We start from the raw sequence: 7,974 nt of genomic DNA on the forward strand, positions 1-7,974 counted from the left end.
TTACACATTCTTAATATCCACATGGGAAATCACTGTAATGTAGTTAGTGTGCTGTAAATTAATACCAGAGCTTAATTTAGAGTAATGTGACTGAGAAAAAAGTCCAGTAAGTACATATGCTTGTTTCACAGAGGTATTAAATTTAAACCATTGATATTCTTTCCTGTTTTTTTCACTGCTCAAAATAGCTGGTTTTCATTAGACATATGCTGTAGTTTAACTGTCAAGCTAGGAATGATTAGAATGAAGCTGAATATGGAGTTAACTAGGATGGATCTGTTATTTTATTTTCTTATTATTTTATTATTTCAGCTCACAATATACACTAGTAGGTAGTCTCCAATAAAAAATCAACGTGTTACTGAAGTATACAGCCTTTAAAAATATGCATCTTGACATAGGTGTTTTACAGATACATCTATGTATTATTTACCATTCAATGAATGTAGATTTAATGAGGAACTTTGACTGTTCATAGGTTTTATAATTCAGGCAGCATCTCCTCCTGTCTATTAAGATATATAAAGATTATAAGGATTTGAGTCAGGAGGACATAGATTCCTTATGTGTGAATACAGTGACAAGTGCAGTGTAGCCCTGGTAACTGATATGCCCCTGATAATCTAGTCTAATTGATATCTTGGACATTTTTGAATTTCCCCATTGCCAGCTGCATCAGCAAGGGGTTGCTAAATGATAATATGCGAATCTTGGTTCCAGAGCTCAGCAGAAATAAACAATCTGTACTCTGGAGTACAGTCTATGAGGAATAAAGTCTTACTAAACCATGGAATGGTGAAACTGATGTTTTCGGTATTGGGTAGAGAATGAAGGACTGGTTGGGCCATGACATTATACAGGTATTTCTGGAATTATGTTGTCCTTTTAGAAATGTATCTCCAATGAGAAGCAATGCCCACCAACCTGTTCAGTAAACTGCAGAAATAATGAAGCCTAGTTCCAATCAGTGGATGTCTGATGTCCTTAATTGTCTTTCATTGCAACATTTCTGGCTCTCCTCTCTCCCCTCTACTACTCTCACTGTTGGAGTGGAAACATCCTAGAATAATGTGCCTACTTTTTTTTTTTTTTAATATATTGTTGTAGATAAGTAAAACTATAGAATTAAATCAAGGTATGCGATTATAAAAATGCAACAAGACAAAAATTAAGTCATGTTTATCTGTCTATCTGGCTTCAAATAGGAAACATTGTCTTTGTGCTGTACATACATTCCAGGAACACTGTAATGCAGTAAATGTATAATTCAGTGTATTCTGGATTCGTGGAAGTGTACTAGCACATTTGGTGGAATCACTGTTCTGCCTATTTAAATGTCAAAAGAACAGTATTGCGTTAATAGGATTATTACAGTGAAGACTGAGCAAAACTTTTAGCAGACAAAATATTAAGAAATCTTAAACCCTCAGCCATTACCCTTGTTTCATACTTATCTGCTCATAACTTCTCCGTGTCTGGTATCTAATCCAGGGCCCACTGAAGTCAATATAAAATTGCCATGGACATTAATAAGAGAAGGATTTCCCTTATATTGAAAAGATTATATTTAATACAGAAAAAAAAAATCAGCAATAGAGAAAGCAAATTTCAATTGGAAAAGTAAACTGGGTCAACGTGCCTTTGAAAATCCCATTCTAAGCAAACAGTGACTGCAAAAAAGATCTAAAAATTACTTAGATAAATGACATTTGTTGCAAATAAAATGTGTTATCAAAACCTGATTAAAATAGCAAGAGTAACAGAAATATAACATGAAGCTGTTCAAAATTAGGTATGTCTATACAAATGCAGGTAAAAAGGCATGGGCTCACTTTTGCTGTCTTTGCTTATTTACCTCAATTTGTAAAGATAGGAGTGCAATTTCTGAATATTTTAAACAAAGCGATGTCACAGAAGTTATAAACAAAAAAACCTCAATAAAATCACTGAAAATGAAACAACGTCTCTTGGGAACACGATCTAGGGGTAAAATAGTACAGTAGAGGTGTCAGTCAAAGTAAGTAACCTTGTTAATAGCATAACAGTGAACTTGCCTGGTGAGAAGTACAAATAAAAAATGCAGTAAAACATCAATGTGACTATATCAGATCACTTCAGGACTTAGAAAAAACAAAGAGAAATTACACAAGAATGAAAAAGATCTGAATATGAGGTAGTAGAACAAGAATAATTGACCGATCAGAGAGGATAATTCACAAGAAATAATTTTGAGGAATAAAAAGTAGTAAGAAAAATTGTACAAATAAATTGAAAGAACAAAATACACTAGTCATCAAAAAGAAAATAGTGGATGACACAGTGAAGACAAATATATGCAGTTCCTTTTCTTAAGTATTTGTAAAATATCCATGGTGATTGTTCCTAAAATGATACTTTAGAAAGGTATAGGAAGTATAGCAAGAAAAGAGTAGGTTAAATAAAATGCAGGTAAGTCAAATCAAAGTAAAAGATAAACACTCCCATCATCAGTGTTTCATAGAAGTCCACCTACAGTACTTAAAAATTACATGAAGCAATTTTGGAACTATAAGTGTTTTTCCATATGCATTCCGGAACTGTTGATATCTAAGAACTAGAGTATGATGTCAAGTAAATGACTTGTTTTTAAAGGTGGGTAAGTGTAGGATCTGAGGAACAACAGGTTACTTCTAATGTAGTTGTCTGGGTCTTCCATGGAGACAAATGATTAGGCAGTTTATGAGACACTACCTAGGGTGACTTTCAGTAATGGAGCTTTGGGTCAGGTTGATTCTGAGCTGACCACAAGTGGGAAAATAATCTTTTTATATCTGGTAGTATGTCACAAGACAGGAAAAATGACTCAGTAGATGAGCTGCTAAAATTTCCACCAGCTGTAGTTTCCTTTCAATATTTTGGTTTATTATTCCTTCTGACTACAACACATAGTAACTCTCCTAGGGAAATAGTTTCCCTAGGTGAATTTGTATTGGCTTTCCCCTTTTATGGTGGGTAATATCATATCATATCATATCATATCATATCATATCATATCATATCATATCATATCATATCATATCATATCATTGGTTTGTAATATCATAAAGAGTGTCATGATACAGCGACATCTTGATAGGAAACATTTGTTAAAGATAATACTATATTTACAAACTGGAATAAATCTCTGAATAGGACAACTTGATGTTAGTTTCAGTTTATGAACTGAGGAATTAAGGAATGTTATTCAGATAAATGCCCAGAGGTTGAAAAGTCTGGTTTATGGTCAGTGAAACACAAGATCAAATCTAGACAAATGATGGAAGGATGATGGCGAAATTCCCCCTTTTCCTCTTCAATTTAATTTGATTCTTCTTATTAAATTCTCATACTGTATGATTCTCTGTCATATCTGAATGACACCCATTTTCAGTGTAGTAACACACCTGTGTTACTTCATTCACTCCCTGAAGAAAGAACAAAGGAAAATATTTATGCTTTGGAATGTGTTTATTGTAATATTTCTAGACAATATGGTACCGAAGAAAAATTCTAATAGATTACAGTCGTAAACTGGTACCTCAGAAGGATCATGGAAAAAAAGTGATGATTGAAGAACTCATTTGGAACATGATTCCTTGTGTACTCCCACTGTAGCACACTATGCTTATAGGCTGAATACACAGATATATTGTACTAATGTAATAAACTATGTATTAACACAGTTTCCTCTTTACTGCAGTTATGTATAGATCTTGTGGCCAAATTTCAGAAACAAATCTACCTTAGAGTAGGTTTGTTCTGGACACTATATAGATATTAATTTTTAATTGGTTATATTTGTGCCTCTTCTTCAGAATAATCATGATACAGTAAGGAATTTCTTGCTATGACTGATTAAGGATCACAAAATATTTTTCATATGTGAAATATTTTCTTATTTAGTAATGTTAAATTAAAATAATAAGAAAAAACCCAAATACTAATTCATTTCTTTGCTTATGCCACTCTCATTGATGTGGTATCTGTGTGCACAAACAAATCAATGTCTCTTAATTATTTCATCCAGTTCTAGCTGACTTGTGTTTTATTTAACATTAATTTGTGTGTGTGCCAATATTTCCTCACTCCATTTGTGTTCTTTTACCCTTGTGCTTGGTTTTATGTTTGGTAAATGTTTTATATGCATGATCTTATCTCACCTTTTATGTTAAATCAGGTAAGAGTTTATAGCAAATATTTTTCAGTGGTCAAAATTTGATCTTTAGGGAAAATGTATTCAAGAGAATTCTTTAGTAACAACAAAATCCTAATTAAATGTGGAATTGTTATTATTTCTTTTTCCTACTGTAATACTTTAGTGTAAAACTGAGTATCTATTTACATCTGCTTCTGCTGTGTAATCAAAGCAAGTCACATATTATGTACAGCAGCTAAAATAAAACTAGGACTTGAATAGTACATACTTACCAAAGGTAAAAAGATCTCTCAGATTATTGTTCTTCTGTAGTTTAGCCGCATTTAAATAAACAAGACCTTTCTAGTAACTACAAACTATTTAAGAAATTATTTTAGGACATTTAGCTGACAAGCAGATGAATTCTGTCAATGATTACACTGAAAACCACTGGAACTCTGTCAAATCAAGTACCCAATAAAGGAATTATTTTATCTGTATACCTATACAGTACTGATTTTTGAATGTATATGTATTTACAGAATAGGAAGCTTAAGGTAGTTCAGCCTCTGTGGGAATAATTTTTCTGTTCATTACAAGCTGTCTGAGTTAAGTTGATTATACCTCAAAGGAAGAGTGGAGATTTTTATGGTAATTTCTTTCCTGTGGTTATCGAAACTATTGTAAAGCAGTTTACCCACACTATACAGAGTTTGAAAAAAATCTATTGTGAGCCAGATTAAACTGACTGTGTAGAGGACTTAATGAATTATGGCATTAAACTTGAGCCATTTTCTGGTTCTTCTTTTTTTTTTTTAAATTATTTTAGATTCAGCATATTAAATTCTTAGGAAGTCACCCTGTCAGCCTCAGTTCTGTGGCCTGGATTTAGTTGAATCAATCCTAATTGAAATTCTGCACAGGTCTGGTATTCTGTGGAGATTGCAGATGAATGACAGTGCAGTGGCAGGAAAGATAAATATGCTGGCAAATGAGATCCAGGCTCTCCACAGAGGATGGAATAAATTACTTTACCAATACAGTGAAGGTAATATGCTGGAGAAGGAAAATGAAATAGAAGCTAGTTTACTACAAGGTTTGTTAAAGAAAAACAAGAAACCAACAACACAGTTAAGATTTACTTAAAATACAAATTTGTGGTGTGTACTGCATTTAGGCCACTTCTTCATTTCTTTTGTATTGTGAATAATGATCACACTTTAATTTCATTTATGCAGACAGCAGCTTGCACAATTTGAATTCATGCAGCATTCTGTGTGTAGCTCAAGGCCCAGTAGTAAATGTGGTATAGCATATTGATTAGTAATTTGATAAATATACAAAATGGCACACTGAGTTTAAGGTGCTTCATGCAAAATGACCTCGGCTAATTAGTGTGGATAGCTTTGAGGCACTGCTGCCTGAATGGAAGACATTTTTTGAACCAGAGATTTAAGAGGTTTCATGACTGGATGAGCAAAACTTAAACCAAGGGAAAAGAGCAAACATTAATTTTTATGGAAACTGAGGTGAATTAGATGACCCAATAGAACTTTTTTTCAATTTTCTTCCAGCTGCTCTACTGTTCCTCTCAGCAAATTGTCTGCTACTTCTTCCAGTCTCATTGTTAAATCTCTTAAATAACTAAGTTTTCAGTACTTTCCTCAGAAGAATACATTAGAGTCTAATGGATCAGAAAGTATTTTCTAATATACATCCAAAATTATCCTTTTCTTAATGTCAGCTATTACTTCTTCAGGTAGTTACAGTCTATTGTGCCACCTGAAATATTTCCTTTCCTTCCTCTGTACTTATATCCACCTACAATATATAGTTACTGTATTTTACCTTTATTCCTTAGTAATCACTTAAGAAAATTATATGAATTTATCTCCTTTAAGCTCTCTTCAGAAGTCAGTTTCTTCCATTACCAAACAACAGTATTTGCTTTTGTCTTTTTTTCTTCAGCTAATTTGTGCATATTAGTGATGTGTCATGGTGGTCCAGACTGGAGTACTAATCCAGGCTGAAATAAACCTTGCCATCCATGAGCTCTGATATCCATAGGTAACTTTCGCTCACCATTTCAGATCTGGTGTTTCATCCTGTAGCTTCATTTGTTTTCCCTGGTCACACTTTAAACATCCTTTTATCAATACTGTTTTCTTACCAATGAAATTGTTTTTAATCCTGAGTTTCACTGGAAGTGCTAGCACATGTTTCTCTGAGTTCGATCTTGCTTTATTTTCAGTATATGTTCTGAAATGGGTGTTAAGAGATAATTTGGCATAGACCTGAGTGAGCATGACTCAGTGAAATCACCAGAGGCTGCCTTGCTGGAGGAATATATCTTACCCAGCAAGTGGAATAAAGGTGTCTGGGATGGAAATGAGAATAGTAACTCTGATTTTAACAAAGTCTCTTGTGGTGGAAATAAAATCTTCCTGATGGTTGACTAGTGAACATGTACAACCTTGTAATACTCCAAACCAGAGAGACATTGCTGTAGATCGGTGTTGCACTTCCATTATCCAGGGTGACCAGGAAAGAAGAATTCTAAGAGGTGAAAAATGTTTCCAGCACAGTTAGACAAAATTTCATTAGTTTTTAATACTGACTCTGACTTTGTCTAAATCATGTTACTTCTAGTCATATTGATTAGTAGTAATTATCCCATTCAGGAAGACATCATGACCTAAGCTAGTCTTGGGGTTTTAGTTCTTGTGCAGTATCATTACATTTCGCTTCAGCATTTACGTGATAACTGGTTGAAATTATCAGCACAAACTGTATTTCAATATCTCTAGAAATTATAAACTTCTAAAATGAATTAATACAATATTTCAATGGATGAGGTAAATGTTGGAATATCTCACAGTAATAAGACAAAATAATTTTTCAATTGTAGCAAGGCATTTTGATTAAGTTTTAATGGAGATATTCAATACAAAAAACTGAAGAAAAATTTTTGAAGTAAAATCCTGCAATATTGTAACAACAGCTGTTTTGCATGACTTTGTCTCGTTTTCTCTTTTAACCAATTCTAATACATGCTTTCAAAGTGTTACTATAGAATTTTAAAGACAATGGGTACAATGCAAAATAATTATGTTCCTTCTGCTCAACTTAGCTTGTTGGCTAGAAGTGACACCCTTGCTTTGTCATCATTCTGCCCTTAGTTTTGTTTCTTATAGAAAAATGTCTTTTCATTGACTTTCAGAAATTAAGTACTCCATTTTACCACAATAATGGGCTAAAATTGCTGTGTTACTTTTCTGTTTCTTATTGATTCCCTGCCCATGGCTAGAAATATGTTTTTCCCCCTCCAAAAAAACCTGTGACATTTTGACTCTTTGAGGAGACTATTTCATTACTGGGAAAGAAATGGATGTCATAGAGAGATTAACCATCCCTAGTTTGTTTGTTTTTTCAGTACAAGTGAAAACTGTGAGTATAAAACCCACTTGGATAGTCATACTGTCCTACCTATGAAAATTCGTACGTGAGCATTTTGTCACATTCTATACTTGTCATATACTCTGTGTATGAATACTGGTGGCCTTTCTCTTATATGTAGGTGGAGACAGAATAAAAATTATATGTTCTTAGGCAACCTTATAGCAAAATTTTGGTTCTGTGTTTTATGAACATTAGGAACACATATTCTGTAGGATTTTAGTGGAATTAAAATTATACAGGTATTTTTGAAAACCTGCATAACTATGTTACTTTCACTGTAAAAATGGTCATGAATGAAAGCATTAGTAAAGTTCACTTGGTTGGTGCATTTTAATTTTCTACAGATGGCATGTTTTGATCTT

Source organism: Streptopelia decaocto (assembly GCF_964273445.1).
Source record: "Streptopelia decaocto genome assembly, chromosome: 7".
In the NCBI taxonomy this organism is placed as follows: domain Eukaryota; kingdom Metazoa; phylum Chordata; class Aves; order Columbiformes; family Columbidae; genus Streptopelia; species Streptopelia decaocto.